Raw genomic sequence first — 18,910 nt, forward strand, 5'->3', positions numbered from 1 at the left:
GCCTAATTAAGGCAAAAATATATATATTTTTACTTGAAGAACAAATATCAGAGCATAGTCAGTGAGTTATAGAATAATAAGAGTGTGGTATTTCATTGTATAACAAGAGATAGTCCATGGAAGCGAAAATAGACGTAGTTTTACACAAAATAACGTCCAAAAACAGCCGTAGAGTCAAACGGCAAATGTTGACGTTCTTTTTAAGAGGACAGGTTGGAAAGAAAGCGTGCCTTTCTACTTCATTATGCAGGTGATAGAGTTTGTGACATCTTTGACACACTGAAAGACACTGGTGGTGCCAAAGATTATGACATTGCCAAAGCCAAATTAACTGAACATTTGAAACCAAGGCAAAATACTGCAATGGAAATTATGCATTTCAGGAGAGCCAGGCAACTCTCTAATGAAACCGTTGATCAATACCACACACGTCTGCAGGGTTTAGCAGCCCATTGTGAGTTTGCTGATGTTGACAAAGAAATCAAACAGCAAATAATTGAAACATGCGCATCTACACGTCTCCGTCAAAGAGCTCTACAACTTGTTGAAGATGAAAGTTCTCTTACCAAGATACTGGATATTGCTCGTCGAATGGAAGATGCTGCACGTGATGCTCGTGTCATGGAGTGTAGTGCCAACAACGGTTCTGCCACTGTTACTAACAGTAATGAGGTATGTAAGGTTCAGGGAGGACATCGTAATCAAAGAAGATATCATGATAAACCTAACAGTAAATTGAGCCGAGAACCACGTCACAACTGGGGTCAAGGAACAAGACTCAAGCAGTCACAAAGACTCACATCAGAGGGTGTCAACAATAAATGTTACAATTGTGGAGGAGACTACCCACACCAAGATAATGTTTGTCCTGCTCAAGGTAAGAAGTGCTATGAGTGTGGAAAACTAGGTCATTTTGATGCTATGTGTCGTTCTGCACTAAAGAAACCACATGCCAATGAATAAAAGCACTGTACGAGGATCAGCTCATAGGGGTCGAGGTGGTAAACGCAATATTGCACCTCATATCCAGAATGTTAATAATGTACAAGACAACATTTCATTACAACCAGTCTCAGATGACAGTGAATGTGATTATACTTATGGAATACAAGCAATCACAGAATGGAATGATCTTCCAAACAACCTAGAGACTATAGTATACATTGCTGGTATTTGTCTCAAAGTTCTCATTGACACTGGATCAAACATTGACACTATTGCTGAGTGCCACTATGAAAAATTTAAAAAACAGTTCCTAAAGCTTGAAAACTACAATGGTAAAGCCACTGCCTATGCTTCAAAGGTAGCCTTGCCAGTGATTGGAACTTTCACTGCAGAGATTAAGTCAAAGAGTGCAATGCTCACTACTACATTCCATGTTGTTAGGAATGCAAAGGAGTCTCTACTCAGTTACAAGACTTCAACCAAATTGGGGCTACTTCAGCTTTCTAATGCTGTAGCAGTAGAATCTGCAAACAATGTTGATGCTATTGTTGCTGAATTTTCTGATCGATTTAAATCCATAGGTTGTTATACTGATAGCAAAGTACATCTGCATATCAACCCAGATGTAATTCCAGTTGCCCAACCACATCGCCGACAACCATTCCATACTTGCAAGAAAGTCGATGCCGAACTGGATAGGCTGATGGAACTAGATATCATTGAACCAGTAACAGGCCCAACACCATGGGTAAGCCCAATTGTCACTCCACCAAAGCCGAAGAATCCAGATGAGATACGCATTTGTGTGGACATGCGTGTTCCCAACAAGGCAATAATGCGTGAACGCCATCCTACACCCACTGTAGATGATATGATTTACCGCTTGAATGGTGCAACTGTATTCAGCAAGTTAGATTTAAACAAGGGCTATCATCAGCTTGAACTTGATGATGAGAGTCGATTCATCACAACGTTTACGACACATCGAGGTCTGTATAAGTACAAGCGCCTGAGTTTTGGTATTAACAGTGCTGCCGAGGTATTCCAGCACATCATCAGCTAGGTATTGCAAGATCTACCTAATGCTGACAACATGTCTGATGACATCATTGTTTATGGCCGTACCCAAGCTGAACACGACAAAGCTCTTCGTGCAACATTGCAACGCTTACGAGAAAAGAATCTGATGTTAAGCCGAGCAAAGTGTGAGTTCAATCAACGTAAAATTGAATTCTTTGGACATGTACTTAGTGACAAAGGTCTGTCTCCAGATCCTAAGAAAGTTGCAGATATCAAGAATGCTGCACCTCCTTCAACGTCCACTGAAGTACATAGTTTTCTGGGAATGGCAAACTACTGTTCTCGCTTCATTCCAGATTTTGCTACCATTACGAAGCCTCTACGTGAGCTCCTGAAGAAAAATGCATCATGGTACTGGAGCGATATCGAGCAAAATGCATTTGATGCCGTGAAAGATGCACTAGTAGAGAATGCGACTGCTGCATACTTTGATCCGTCGATGGACACTGACGGTGGATGCTAGTCCTGTTGGTTTAGGTGCTGTTTTAGCCCAACACAAACCTAGTCAACCAGATTCCAGAGTAGTAATTGCCTATGCCAGCCGTTCTCTCACAGATGTTGAGCAACGATACAGTCAGACAGAGAAGGAAGCTCTTGCTCTTGTATGGGGCTGTGAACACTTCAATGTGTATCTGCTTGGTGCGCCCTTCACCACGATAGTCACTGACCACAAACCATTGGAGACCATCTTCAATAATCCAAAGTCCAAACCACCAGCTCGCATTGAGAGATGGGCTCTTCGTCTGCAACCATACAACTTTATGGTGAAATACAAGCCGGGTGCAGGCAATCCCGCTGATTACATCAGTCGACATCCTGCCAACAGTTTCACCATCACCAAGCATCAGCAAGTTGCCGAGGAATATGTTCACTCTGTAACCTGTGATGCAGTCCCTAAGGCTCTCACTCTTGATGAAATCCGTACTGTAACCCTAGAGGACCCAACTCTGCAAGCAACAGTGGATGCATTGACTAAGAAAAAGTTTCCATGCATCCCACCCTCAGGAGTTGACCAAGATGCATTCAAAGCACTTGAACGCATCCAGACAGAATTAAGTGTTACGCAACAACGCGACACCGTGCTGCGAGGTACTCGTATCGTTATTCCAGCTGTTCTCCAGCAACGTGCTCTGAAGCTTGCACATCAAGGACACCAAGGTCTTGTTAGGACCAAACAGCTGCTACGAGAAAAGGTGTGGTTTCCTGGCATTGATCGTCAAGCAAAGGATATGCATGATGCCTGTGTCCCTTGCCAAGCTGCAGTGGATACTTCAAGACCAACACCTCTACAACCTTCACCACTACCTGCTGCACCATGGACGGAAGTATCGATGGACTTCTGCGGACCGCTACCAACTGGAGAGTACTTGATGGTAGTCATTGATGATCACTCACGTTATCCAGAAGTAGAAATCATCACTTTCACATCTGCAAAGGCTGTCATCCCGAAACTCGACAAGGTCTTTTCAAACTTTGGCATTCCTGAAGTTGTCAAGACGGACAATGGACCGCCATTCAATGGACAAGACTTCGTCAACTTTGCTGAGCATATTGGATTCAAACACCGCCGTGTGATGCACTACATCCTCAAGCAAATGGAGAAGTTGAGAGATTCATGCAACCTCTCATGAAAGCGGTACGCTGTGCTCATGCCGAAGGACGATCCTGGAAACAAGCTATGTATGCTGTTCTCAGGAACTATCGTGCAACACCGCATGGAACACTGGGCAAGTCACCTGTGTGAACTTTTATTTGGACGTCCTATGAGAATCGCACTACCCGTCATGCCAGCCGAGGTAACGGATAAACGTCTCGCTCAGAAGGATGCACTAGCCAAGGGCAAAATGAAATTGCTCATGATCAACGTGCAAAGGAACAATTCATAAAGGTTGGAGACACTGTTCTCGTTAAAAAGAAAAAGAGGGAAAGCTAGATATGCCGTATGATACAAAACCATATAAAGTGATTAGTGTAAAAGGAACTATGGTAACAGCTAGTAATAGAGATAATAGTATAACACGTAATATGGCCTATTTCAAAGTGATTCCAACTAGTGTAGAAAATGATGAAGTGCAAAGTCGTGCAAAAGAAAAAAAATAGTTATAACCGGACAAACAATTCATCAAGGGATGTTATTGAATTTAAGGACTCTCGTCCTAAACGTCATGTTAAACGCCCTCCACGATTTGATGATTAATTATGATCCTATGTAATGAAAAATATTTACCTATTATGCTAAACTAAATTTAATATTGTTTGAATAATGCAGATATCTCATTCAATATTTTGTAACTTTGTATTACAGTTTCTTTCATGTTTGTTTAACATGCATATGTATTATTAACTTTGAAATCCTTTGTGGTAAAGATTAAGTTGTTTAAATTCTTTGTGTGCTTAATTAATGTTAAATGTATGCAATATCTCTTGATATGTTAATAACTTACTTTGTGTCAATAACTTTGCTTTGTGCTACAAGCATGGTAGACATCCTGTATTCATTCTTTTTAAAGAAAAGGAGGGATGTCATGTTCACAGAAAATGGTACTATCCGTTTTCTATGTGCGGCGGAGCAGATGCCAAAGATGGTAAACAAAGAGCGTACAGGACGCCCGCCAAGCTTGGTAGCTACTAGTCATGTATTAGTTTAACTAGTAAAGTCAGTAACTAAGCAATGATTTTATATCAACCCTACAATCAAGACTTCCTCAGTAACACACAAACACCACAGATACTGGTCCCCAAACACATCCTGTGGGCGGTAGTGGACCCCATACTTATCCTATGGGCGGTACTTGACCCCATTAGCATATTGTGGGGTGTAATGAACCCATGCCCAACATGTGGGCGGTACTGGGCCCTATACTCATCCTGTATGTGACAGTGGAGGCCATACCCATCCTTTGGGCGTTAGTGGACACCATACTTATCGTGTGGCGTCAGTGGGAACCATACCCATCCTGTGGGCGGTAATGGACCCAATACCCACCCTAAGGGCGGTAATTTACCCCATATGCGTCCTATGGGTGGTAGTTAACCCCATACCCATCCTGTGGGCTGTAGTAGACGATATACTCATAATGTCGGCAGTAGTTAAGCATATGCCCATTCCGTGGACAGTACTGGACCCTATTTTCACGCTGTGGGCGGCAATGGAGGCCATACCCATCCTGTAGGTGGTAGTAGACAAAATTTTCATCCTGTGGGTAATTGTGGACCCCATACCCATCCTGTGGGCGGTATAATGGATGCCACACACATCCTTTGGGTGGAAGTGGAACATATACCCATCCAGTGGGCAGTAGTGCACCCCATGGATATCCTGTGGATGATAGTGGTCCCTATACCCATCTTATGGGCAGTTGATGGGCTCAGACCAATCCTACAAGTGGTATGGATCCCTTACCCACCTAACAAGTGGGAGTGGACCCCTATACCCATCCTACAGTTGGTAGTTGACACTATACCATCCTGTTTGCAGTAGTTTACTCCATAGACATTTCAACGTAATATCGTTTTCTGTTGACGTACCAACAATACATTCTTTAAGATCTTTATAGCACAAACTACTGTATATAATTTTGATTGGTGAAGCACTTTTATTTTATGCAATAAATTATAGTGCTTATTATAATTTACTAAGAACAACTAATATTTCTCAAAACAAAACTACGAACCTTCAATAGGATGTAGCTGATCTGTATTATGTTGTCTACTACGATGGACGGGTACTGTGAGAAGTAAATTGGTACGTGAGGAAGAGTTTGGGCCTTGAAAAAATATAACTGGGAATATACCACATATATACTAATTCATAAGCAAAATATTGACTATAAGCAATAAGTCATATATGTGAGTCTTGTGCGAGAGCAGTTGTATGATCCCAGGTAGCTTGAAAACGAGTCTACCCCCAGTGAGAGGTATTCAGCAAACCAGACCCAACTGAGAGGTCAAGGGAAATATAGACATGTGAATAAATATTAGATGCTTGGCTAATATTGATGAATAGTTTTAGAAGCATGGGCAGAGAATATATATGTAAATATGTGACATGACATGAGATGTCGAGACTCTGCGGACAAGATGTGAGGCTAGTGAGGCACACACACACATCGGTCACTCCACAGTGGTGCGACACCACCTTGAATGTTAAAACCTGTCACTCACACCGAGATGACAGTTTGACTCTTCACAATCTCAATAGATCCCAGCACAGAGGAAGCACGTCGCAAGATATAATCTGGTGATCCCATCAGAGATTGGGTGATTACTTATCCCTAAAATATTACAAAAAGAGATATGGGCCCGTTTTTACATTCGATTACTCCTTAATACACTGACATTCATTCTCCCCGACGATGATATAGGTGGCCTCAGACGACAAGCAGGCTGTGGCTACTCTGGTGGTGAGTTATGCTGATAAGAATATCTCCTTCGTCAGCGTGGGAGCCCGACCTTGAATCCGCACAAAGTCGATTTAGCACCACCTCAAGCTGCATCAGATGAATTTCTACACTTCCGGATGCCCATTTTTCCTTCCACGTCACAGGAGTAACTTGATTTCACCACACGAGCTGGCCAGTCAGCAGACACCGACCATAAAGAGCTCCAGCATAGTCCTGAAACTTCCACATTAATTATTGTCCGTCATGACTCCTGGGTCAGTTTTGTGGGAACCGACCTGTGAGATTTATATTTATTTAATTATATGAATTTATATTTACGTTAATTTATATACTTCGATAGCAATTTGTATAATGATAAGTGGACTGTATTTCTGCAATATCTCATAATCTCACAAATCGATCCTCTACACATTAGGGGGTTTATTAATTAATATATATGCAGCCAATCAAACTACAGTAACTACATACATTGAAAAGGTTTCTTATCTTATAGTACAGCAGGTTAGTCCACCAGGTATAACTAGGGTGTAGACACCAAATTATCCTCTTTGAGGTAGCTTCCATCACCAGTAACTGGTGCACAAAATCTTGCTTCCTCGTCTTGACCTGTCAAAAGGGCGCTAGCTGTGAAGCCAGGTTCTATATATGACAAGTATTTCAGAGAAAACTGTACATGGAACATGAAGACCTGGCTTAATTACCTTTAGTTTGAGGCGATTTCGTGATCTAACCGGCTCACCCTATATCCTGACATTAATGGCCACTAATGATAGATAAACGGGTTTCAGAAAGACACTTAACTTGAATTTGTAGACAGCGTGTGATAATGGTGCACCTTTGGTTTCCATAACACTTCGTCCAAGTAAATTTAACAGGAGCCGCATTTGCTCCTGTGAGCCTCTGGTCTAGTATCAACAACAATGGCTGCCCTCCTACCTCCCTGATGCCTGGCTTACATTGTCCAGATTTCAGAAAGTGATAGAAGGGTCACATTTACTCTACTTTAATATTGATAATTAAGTTAATTTATATAAGATGTTTTTATGATGGTAAAGTCCAAAGACTAATGTATTTAAGAATAATTCCCACCATAATAGGTGGAGAATATAATAGTATGTGGTGATGATATCCCGTTTTCTATAGACGGTAATTCCACTACAAGTTACATTTTCTATGGGTAACTTGTTGGTAATACAGCAGCAATTATCTGTCTGTATGATATTATTATTAAATGGTGTCGGATTTTCCGACATAATTCCCCAGGGGCTGCTCACGGGTCGAAGTCCTAATTAGAACAGACGAACACCGATACTCCTCCTTCGAATTATTAGATTAATTTGATGTTAGTAGTTAGTAATCACACATTTGTGTGTCTGTTCGTACAGGACGGATGTCCCGTACTAGAGTTGCAGGGGTTAGAAGTCTAATGCAATTTCATTTCCCTGTCAACTCTTGAAAGGCTAATATTCAAGCCTTATTACATATTATTTAACCCAGAAGACTGATGTGATCAAGTACTACAGTCAAGTATGATTCAGGGACTGCAGTGAGATCAGTGACATTTAGATATAACTTGAAGTTTCTTCAGGTAACTGGTCACTGATATATAAACACTGAGGCCCATGGAATACATCTTGATTAAATAATAAATGTATCAAATCAGTCATCAGATTTATTGGGTTTAATTCAGTTAATTGATTCAGAAGATTGAATAGCTCATCATTAAAGTAAAGTATGGTTCTGAGACTGCAGTGGGTTCAGTGACATTGGTCGCAGTGACTTGTAGCTGTTTTAGGCTACTGTTCACTGATTTGCCACTGAGGTCTCATGAACTCATCTCCAGCTTTAAATGATGATACTAACATCAACCTCTGTTGGTATAGTCAGCTGTAATCTCCTTAGTATAATGCTACTGGAGAAATATAATCAGCTGACAAATTTAGATTTCTACTAGTATTGTTTATCTGCAGGCATAGGTCTCCTCAGGCTTGATACTGGGCCTGAGAGTAATTTACCTCCTGCAGAGTTTAACATGGTTATGCCCTGATATTTAGTAGGGCTACCAATGAATTGATGGTAGTAGTCTGTCCCCACAAGGACAGCCATTTGGCATTTGATTTGCTCAAATTTACCTGCAGCTGCTTGATAATAGCTTTCCAGGTCAGCATAATCAACTTGAGATTGTTGTGACAAATCTTCACATTTCTTGATCTGTCTTGTTAAGTGGCCTTTAAGACCTGCAAGGGTTCTTTTCATTCTCCCTGCATTATCCATACTGGCTAGTTGGTGAAGCCTTGTGGGACTTGTACTTGGGTCGCTCATAATACTGAACAAACTCTAATGATAGCCTAGGGTATAAATGCACTCACTAGGCAATAATCCTACCTCTACTAGAGGTTAGCACTTAAAATTAATACACATTATATATATACAATCATACACACTAATGATTTGAGTGATAAACCAGTGTCACTGGAAGTACCTTTAGGTTAGCTCTTCTATATCACCCTAGGATGGTAGAGACACTAATTAATCACTCAAAGGTGTAATGATCATAAGTAAATTATTATATATACAACTCAATTCGAGTTGATAAAAATTACACCCAAAATAGGGTCTGCACCATTCATTAATGGTGTTAGGTTTAATCAATATAGTACAACTGACTATGGTAATAATGGGACTAGGATGAGCAATAATAGTTCAACTAGTCAATGGTAATATCCTACCCTGTTGTGGGTTGGCAATTAGTAAATAGTATACTGTGATCACTAGTGCAATATATATTAAATAATTCTCCATTTTGGAGAAATAATATACACAATTATTGATAATAGCCTCTTAATTAGCCTCTATGAAACTTCTAATATTATCAAGAAGTATTAAATATTATTAGTGACCTCGCGAAATAAAGTCCACAAAATTCGTGGATAATCTCTCACGAAATTTAACACCACGAAATCCCGTGAACAATATCGCGAAGACACAGTCACTAATTTGGCTGGCTTCTATATTAGCGCTCTCATTTCACAGAATAACACGCCACCAAATATCTGTGGGTGTGCATGAAACCGCTGACGAAGCTGATCTGAACTGAGCGGGGCTCGTGAACTCACATGAGTCAACGCCGCCGTCATTGACTACTGGCTTTTGTTTAAATCACACTGCACTAGTTTATTTAATGAATCCACTGGTTAACTGGTTCATCCGGTACTAAGATGACCAAATGTGGGTTCATAGGACCAAATATTCCGGTTCCGAAGGTCCAAATAATGTGGGAACCGACCTGCGAGATTTATATTTATTTAATTTATATGAATTTATATTTACGTTAATTTATATACTTCGATAGCAATTTGTATAATGATAAGTGGACTGTATTTCTGCAATAATCTCATAATCTCACAAATCGATCCTCTACACATTAGGGGGGTTTATTAATTAAATATATATGCAGCCAATCAAACTACAGTAACTACATACTTTGAAAAGGTTCCTTATCTTATAGTACAGCAGGTTAGTCCACCAGGTATAACTAGGGTGTAGACACCAAATTATCCTCTTTGAGGTAGCTTCCATCACCCAGTAACTGGTGCACAAAATCTTGCTTCCTCGTCTTGACCTGTCAAAAGGGCGCTAGCTGTGAAGCCAGGTTCTATATATGACAAGTATTTCAGAGAAAACTGTACATGGAACATGAAGACCTGGCTTAATACCTTTAGTTTGAGGCGATTTCGTGATCTAACCGGCCCACCCTATATCCTGACATTAATGGCCACTAATGATAGATAAACGGGTTTCGGAAAGACACTTAACTTGAATTTGTAGACAGCGTGTGATAATGGTGCACCTTTGGTTTCCATAACACTTCGTCCAAGTAAATTTAACAGGAGCCGCATTTGCTCCTGTGAGCCTCTGGTCTAGTATCAACAACAATGGCTGCCCTCCTACCTCCCTGACGCCTGGCTTACATTGTCCAGATTTCAGAAAGTGATAGAAGGGTCACATTTACTCTACTTTAATATTGATAATTAAGTTAATTTATATAAGATGTTTTTATGATGGTAAAGTCCAAAGACTAATGTATTTAAGAATAATTCCCACCATAATAGGTGGAGAATATAATAGTATGTGGTGATGATATCCCGTTTTCTATAGACGGTAATTCCACTACAAGTTACATTTTCTATGGGTAACTTGTTGGTAATACAGCAGCAATTATCTGTCTGTATGATATTATTATTAAATGGTGTCGGATTTTCCGACAAGTTTGGACCCACTCTCCTACACCCACCCACTCTCCTACACCCACCCACTCTCCTACACCCACCCACTCTCCTACACCCACCTACTCTCCTACACCCACCCACTCTCTCCTACACCCACTCTCTCCTACACCCACCCACTCTCCTACACCCACCCACTCTCCTACATCCACCCACTCTCTCCTACAACGCACACACACACACACATCGCATGGCGGGTTTGACTTGGCATGTGCGAGCACGCTCTGTCCTGGGCGAGAAGCTGCACTCTCCCCTCGACTCCGATTATACGAATTTTCACGAGTTTCACCACCGTCAAGTCTTTAACATTGCTCTTAGATCTCTTCACAGCGATTGTCGCTAATGATTCTTCACTGCTACGTAGGCAGTCACTTGCTCTAAGACACATGTACTCGTCACTCGTCACTAAGTCACGTGTACTCACTAGGTGAGTATACGTGACACTAATTCTGACCACAGTTACTTATTATATTAGGATCCCGTGAGTACACCGCTGGATCTTGCCAGACAACTGAGGTTTCCCTCTCACACCGGTTTAGCTCAATGAAATCACATGTGTCTTTTCCAGGTCTTTCACACTGCTAGTATTGTCTCTTCGGGAACACCGAGAGGTCACGGCTTATCCACGAACCGTTGTACTCACCTAATTGTGCTTGCGGGGGTTGAGCTTTGGCTCTTTGGTCCCGCTTCTCAACTGTCAATCAACTGGTGTACAGATTCCTGAGCCTACTGGGCTCTATCATATCTACATTTGAAACTGTGTATGGAGTCAGCCTCCACCACATCACTTCCTAGTGCATTCCATTTATTAACTACTCTGACACTGAAAAAATTCTTTTTAACGTCTTTGTGGCTCATCTGGGTACTAAGTTTCCACCTGTGTCCCCTTGTTCGTGTCCCACCCGTGCTGAAGAGTTTGTCTTTGTCCACCCTGTCAATTCCCTGAGAATTTTGTAGGTGGTTATCATGTCTCCCCTTACTCTTCTGTTTTCCAGGGATGCGAGGTTCAGCTCCTTTAGCCTTTCCTCGTAGCTCAATCCTCTCAGTTCCGGAACGAGCCTGGTGGCATACCGCTGAATCTTCTCTAACATTGTCTTGTGTTTAACTAGGTATGGACTCCAGGCTGGAGCTGCATACTCCAGGATTGGTCTTACATAAGTGGTATACAGGGTTCTGAAAGATTCCTTACACAAGTTTCTGAAGGCAGTTCTTATGTTGGCCAGTCTATCATATGCCGCTGATGATATTCTTTTGATGTGGCCCTCTGGGGACAGGTTCGGTGTGATATCAACCCCCAGATCCTTCTCTCTATTTGACTCTTGCAGGATTTTCCCTCCAAGATGATACCTTGTGTTCAGCCTCCTGCTCCCTTCGCCTAATTTCATCACCTTACACGTTCCCGAGTTGAACTTTAGCAGCCATTTTCTAGACCATTCCTCCAGTTTATCCAGGTCATCCTGTAGTCTCTGTCTATCTTCATCCGTCTTGATTCTTCTCATAATTTTTGCATCAGCAGCAAACATCGAGAGGAATGAGTCTATACCCTCTGGAAGATCGTTCACATATATTAGAAACAGGATGGGTCCAAGTACTGAGCCCTGTGGGACTCCGCTGGGGACATCTCGCCACTCTGATGTCTCCCCCCTCACCGTTACTCGCTGTTTCCTGTTGCTTAAGTACTCCCTTATCCACTGGAGCACCTTCCCTTTTACTTCTGCCTGTTGCTCCTACTTTCTTAACAGCCTTTAATGGGGTACTGTGTCAAAGGCTTTTTGGCAATCCAGGAACATGCAGTCGGCCACCCTTCTCTTTCCTGCCTAATTTTCGTTGCCTGGTCATAAAATTCTATTAAACCTGTGAGGCACGATTTACCATCTCTGAACCCATGTTGGTGGTGCGTTACAAAGTTATTTCCCTCCAGATGCTCTACGAGCCTTTTCCTCACGATCTTCTCCAGCACCTTGCATGGTATACAAGTTAAGGAAACTGGCCTGTAATTCAGTGCCTCTTGCCTGTCACCCTTTTTGTATATTGGGACCACATTAGCTGTCTTCCAACTTTCTGGTAAGTCTCCTGTTTCCAGTGACCTGTTATACACCAGAGAGAGTGGCACACTTAGTGCTTCTGCACCTTCCTTTAGTATCCATGGTGAGATTCTATCAGGCCCAACAGCCTTTGTTACATCCAGCTCCAGCAGACACCTTTTGACCTCATCACTGGTGAGGTCAAACTCCTCCAAGGTTGCTTGGTTTGCCGCCTCCTCATTTAGTGCAGGGGCTTCTCCTTGTTCTATTGTGAAGACCTCCTGGAATCTTTTGTTGAGTTCTTCACACACCTCCTTGTCATTCTCTGTGTATCTGTTCTCCCCTTTCTGCAGCTTCATCACTTGTTCCTTCACTGCTGTTTTCCTCCTGATGTGGCTGTGGAGCAGCTTTGGTTGGGTCTTGGCTTTACTCGCCATGTCATTTTCAAACTGTCTCTCTGCTTCCCTCCTCACTCTGATGTACTCATTTCTGGCCCTCTGGTATCTCTCCCTGCTCTCTGGTGTTCTGTTATTTCTGTAGTTTCTCCATGTTCTTTTACTCAGTTGTTTCGCTACCTTACATTTGTGGTTGAATCATGGGTTTTTCTGTTGTTTTTCGTTTTTCTCCTTTTGGACGGGGATAAACCTGTCTGCAGCTTCCTGGCACTTTTGGGTGACAAAATCCATCATGACCTGCACATTCTTGTCTCTAAGTTCTGTTTCCCATGGTATTCCCCTGAGGAAGTTCCTCATCTCATCATATTTTCCTCTTCGGTAATTCAGTCTTTTACCCCTCCACTCCCATCCTTGGATAGGTTATCCCTACCTCCACCAAGTACTCAAAGGTCAGTACACTGTGGTCACTCATTCCTATGGGGGCTTCAACTTTCACTTCCCTTATTTCTGACTCATTCAGGGTGAATATCAAGTCGAGTCTAGCTGGTTCATCATTGCCTCTCATTCTTGTGGGTTTCTTGACATGCTGGCTCAGAAATTCCTTGTTGCCACTTCCAAGAGTTTAGCTCGCCACGTATCTGCACCACCATGTGGGTCCCCATTCTCCCAGTCTATCTTTCCATGGTTGAAATCACCCATGATTAAAAGTCTTGAGCCATTCCTGCAGGCAACTGAAGCTGCTCTCTCTATTATATTAATGGTTGCCATGTTGTTCATATCAAACTCCTGTCTAGGTCTTCTGTCATTTAGGGGAGGGTTGTAAATTACTGCCACTATTATCTTAGGTCCACCCATTGTTATTGTTCCTGTTATGTAATCTCTGAATCCGTCACAGCCCGGAATTTCCATCTCATCAAAACTCCAGTCCTTCCTTATCAGCAGGGCCACTCCTCCACCTCCTCTCCCTTCCCTCTTTTTCCTTACTATATAGTAGTCCTTTGGAAACACAGCATCTGTTATGACTCCTGACAATTTTGTTTCCGTTAGTCCTATTACATCAGGGTTTTCTTCTTGCGCCCTTTCTGCCAGTTCACTTGCTTTATTGGTAATCCCATCAATGTTTGAGTACATTACCTTGAAGCTCACTTTCTTATATCCAATTTCACCCACACTCCCTTCAAGTGTAGGAGGTTGTTCTATGGTCATTGCTACTTGGGTAGGCTCCTCCTGCTGTGAGGTAGTTGCCAGGGGTTCAGGGGGACGTGGAGTGGGGGGTGGAGGGCTTAGGTCTTCCTCAGGCCTGCTTGGGGCAGGAAGAAGTCCTGGGGGTGAGGGAGCAGGGATTGCTTGGGAGAGGGCACGCCCTCCTGCGGTGCAGTTGACAGGGGTTTGGAGGGAGGTGGAGTGGGGGATAGAGGGCTTTGGTCTTGCTCAGGCCTGCTTGGGGCAGGGAGAAGACCAGGGGCTGGGAAAGCAGGGGCTACTTGGGGTAAGGGGAGGGGGAGGATTTGGGTTTCATGATGGGCATTATGCAGGGGCAAGGAAGGGTTTGTGCTGGGGGGTAGGGAGGGCCCTATTGGGTGGTGGGCTGGGGTGTTGCATTTCCCCCTGGGGTTCCTGAGTTGCTGGATTGGGGTTCCCCACTCCCCTCTGGGATTGCTGGGTTGGAGGCTGAGGTTCCCTGGCTCTCTTCCCTCTCCTTGCGCCTTTTCCTTGCATCTGCTGCCCTTACTATCTCGTCTCTGGTCATGTCCCTCTGAACATATACCTCTTTGTAGATCCTTGCATGCCTCAGTTTGCTCTTCCTTACTAGGATGTCTTCTTTGATGTCCTCGCTCTTGAATACTACCTTGATCAATCTCTTTTGTCTCTGTTGTACTGGCCAATCCGGAAAAACTGTTCTATGTCTCGTTCAGCCCCTTCCATTCCTATCTCCTTTAATATCCCTGCCACTGCAGCTTTGTCTTTAGTCCTCGTTTCCTCCCTTGTGGAGCCCTCTTGTTCCTTGACGCCTACCACTACTACAGCTCTTTTCCTTTCCATTAGCTGGCTTGTGCATCTAGCTGCCTCCTGTGAGGTTACTGCTTTCATTACAACTTCCTTGACTGTGGACATTGCTCCTGGGCTCTTGAGCATTTCAGCAAAGCTTGGGCCAATTGTAGGGGTCCCTGCCATTGCTACATCTCATGGCACCTGGGGGTTGGTCCCCTGGGCCAGAGTCTGATGAGGGCCTGTTTTTAGGCTTTTTATCTCCTCTTGTGCTGCACTTAGTTCTATCTGCAGCTTACATATAGTTTCCCCCAGGTCCTTCAATTTCCCACTGACTTTCTTCCATGCCTTAGCAATCATCTCCATGAATGACTCGTCCAGCCCCTCTCCTCCAGCTTCATTCTGTTGTCTTACCATCCCGCTTGACCTGTGTGTGTGTGTGTGTGTGTGTGTACTCACCTAGTTGTACTCACCTAGTTGTGTTTGCGGGGGTTGAGCTCTGGCTCTTTGGTCCCGCTTCTCAACCGTCAATCAACAGGTGTACAGATTCCTGAGCCTATCGGGCTCTGTCATATCTACATTTGAAACTGTGTATGGAGTCAGCTTCCACCACATCACCCCCTAATGCATTCCATTTGTCAACCACTCTGACACTAAAAAAGTTCTTTCTAATATCTCTGTGGCTCATTTGGGCACTCAGTTTCCACCTGTGTCCCCTTGTGCGTGTTCCCCTTGTGTTAAATAGACTGTCTTTATCTACCCTATCAATTCCCTTCAGAATCTTGAATGTGGTGATCATGTCCCCTCTAACTCTTCTGTCTTCCAGCGAAGTGAGGTTTAATTCCCGTAGTCTCTCCTCGTAGCTCATACCTCTCAGCTCGGGTACTAGTCTGGTGGCAAACCTTTGAACCTTTTCCAGTTTAGTCTTATCCTTGACTAGATATGGACTCCATGCTGGGGCTGCATACTCCAGGATTGGCCTGACATATGTGGTATACAAAGTTCTGAATGATTCTTTACACAAGTTTCTGAATGCCGTTCGCATGTTGGCCAGCCTGGCATATGCCGCTGATGTTATCCGCTTGATATGTGCTGCAGGAGACAGGTCTGGCGTGATATCAACCCCCAAGTCTTTTTCCTTCTCTGACTCTTGACGAATTTCCTCTCCCAGATGATACCTTGTATCTGGCCTCCTGCTCCCTACACCTATCTTCATTACATTACATTTGGTTGGGTTAAACTCTAACAACCATTTGTTCGACCATTCCTTCAGCTTGTCTAGGTCTTCTTGAAGCCTCAAACAGTCCTCTTCTGTTTTAATCCTTCTCATAATTTTAGCATCGTCCGCAAACATTGAGAGAAATGAATCGATACCCTCCGGGAGATCATTTACATATATCAGAAACAAGATAGGACTGAGTACAGAGCCCTGTGGGACTCCACTGGTGACTTCACGCCAATCGGAGGTCTCACCCCTCACCGTAACTCTCTGCTTCCTATTGATTAGATACTCCCTTATCCACTGGAGCACCTTATCAGCTACACCTGCCTGTCTCTCCAGCTTATGTACCAGCCTCTTATGCGCCACTGTGTCAAAGGCTTGCCGACAATCCAAGAAAATGCAGTCCGCCCAGCCCTCTCTTTCTTGCTTAATCTGTGTCACCTGATCGTAGAATTCTATCAAGCCTGTAAGGCAAGATTTACCCTCCCTGAACCCATGTTGGTGATTTGTCACGAAGTCCCTTCTCTCCAGATGTGTTACCAGGTTTTTTCTCACGATCTTCTCCATCACCTTGCATGGTAAACAAGTCAAGGACACTGGCCTGTAGTTCAGTGCCTCTTGTCTGTCGCCCTTTTTGTATATTGGGACCACATTCGCCGTCTTCCATATTTCTGGTAGGTCTCCCGTCTCCAGTGACTTACTATACACTATGGAGAGTGGCAAGCAAAGTGCCTCTGCACACTCTTTCAGTACCCATGGTGAGATCCCATCTGGACCAACAGCCTTTCTAACATCCAGATCCAGCAGTTGTCTCTTGACCTCCTCTCTCGTAATTTCGAACTCTTCCAAGGCCGCCTGGTTTACCTCCCTTTCTCCTAGCACAGTGACCTCTCCCTGTTCTATTGTGAAGACCTCCTGGAACCTCTTGTTGAGTTCCTCACACACCTCTCTGTCATTCTCTGTATACCTGTCCTCTCCTGTTCGAAGTTTCAATACCTGTTCTTTCACTGTTGTTTTCCTTCTGATGTGACTGTGGAGTAGCTTTGGTTCGGTCTTGGCTTTGTTTGCTGTATCATTTTCAAAATTTTTCTCTGCTTCTCTTCTCACCCTGACGTATTCATTCCTGGTTCTCTGGTATCTCTCTCTGCTTTCTGGTGTTCTGTTATTCCGGAAGTTCCTCCACGCCTTTTTGTTCAGTTTCTTTGCTTCCATACATGCCCTATTATACCATGGATTCTTCTGTTGCTTCTCGGATTTTTCCCTTTGGAACAGAATGAACCTGTTTATTGCCTCCTGACACTTTTGGGTAACATAGTCCATCATACCCTGGACAGACTTGTCTCTGAGGTCTGTGTCCCAAGGTATTTCACTTAGGAAACTTCTCATCTGTTCATAATTCCCCTTTCGGTATGCCAGCCTTTTGATTCCTAGTTCTTTTTGGGGGGAGATAAGTCCTAGCTCTACCAGGTACTCAAAGTTCAATACACTGTGGTCACTCATTCCCAAGGGCGCTTCCATCTTAACTTCCCTTATATCCCACTCATTTAGGGTAAATATCAAATCAAGCATTGCTGGTTCATCTTCTCCTCTCATTCTTGTTGGTTCTTTGATGTGCTGGCTTAGAAAGTTTCTTGTTGCCACGTCCAGCAGCTTAGCTCTCCATGTTTCTGGTCCTCCATGCGGGTCTCTGTTCTTCCAATTTATCTTCCCATGGTTGAAGTCTCCCATAATTAGTAGTCCAGATCCATTCCTGCTAGCAACAGAAGCTGCTCTTTCTATTATGTTAATGGTGGCCATGTTGTTTCTATCATATTCCTGTCTAGGTCTTCTGTCATTTGGTGGTGGATTATATATGACTACGACTATAATTTTTTCCCCTCCATTTGTTACAGTACCTGCTATGTAGTTACTGAAACCTTCACAGCCCTGAATATCCATCTCCTCAAAATCCCAGCCTTTTCTTACCAGCAGAGCTACACCACCCCCACCTCTTCCTTCCCTCTCTTTCCTCATAACATAATAGTCCTGTGGGAACACTGCATTTGTTATCGTTTTCGTGATCTTTGTTTCTGTGAGGGCTATTATGTCTGGGTTTTCCTCTAGTACCAGTTCTCCAAGCTCATTTGCTTTATTTGCAATTCCATCTATGTTAGTGTACATCGCTTTGAGGCTCACTTTCTTCTGTCCCTTCTCAAATCGCCTCCTTGGTGAGTGTTCTGCTGGTGGGGGAGGCTGTTCCATGGGTGTGAGGACCTGTGAGGTGGGTAACAGGGTCTCAGAGGATACTGGGATGAGGGGCGGGGGATCCAGTGAAGGGGGAGGGACAGGGAGGGTATGGGGTGAAAGGGGAGGGAGGATGGGAAGGAAATGGGGGAGGGAGGACTCGGGAGGAGGGGAGGGAGGACTCGGGAGGAGGGGAGGAGTAGAAGGGTGGGGATTGGGTGTGGGGGGAGGGAAATTTGGCTGAACATTTGAGTGGGGTGCAGGGAGGGTTTGGGGTAGGGGGGTTTTCTATGCAGAGGAGGGAGGCGGGGTTGTCCTCCCTTCTGGTGTTACTGGGTAGCTG

This window comes from Procambarus clarkii, chromosome 85 (genome assembly GCF_040958095.1).
Source record: "Procambarus clarkii isolate CNS0578487 chromosome 85, FALCON_Pclarkii_2.0, whole genome shotgun sequence".
NCBI lineage: Eukaryota > Metazoa > Arthropoda > Malacostraca > Decapoda > Cambaridae > Procambarus > Procambarus clarkii.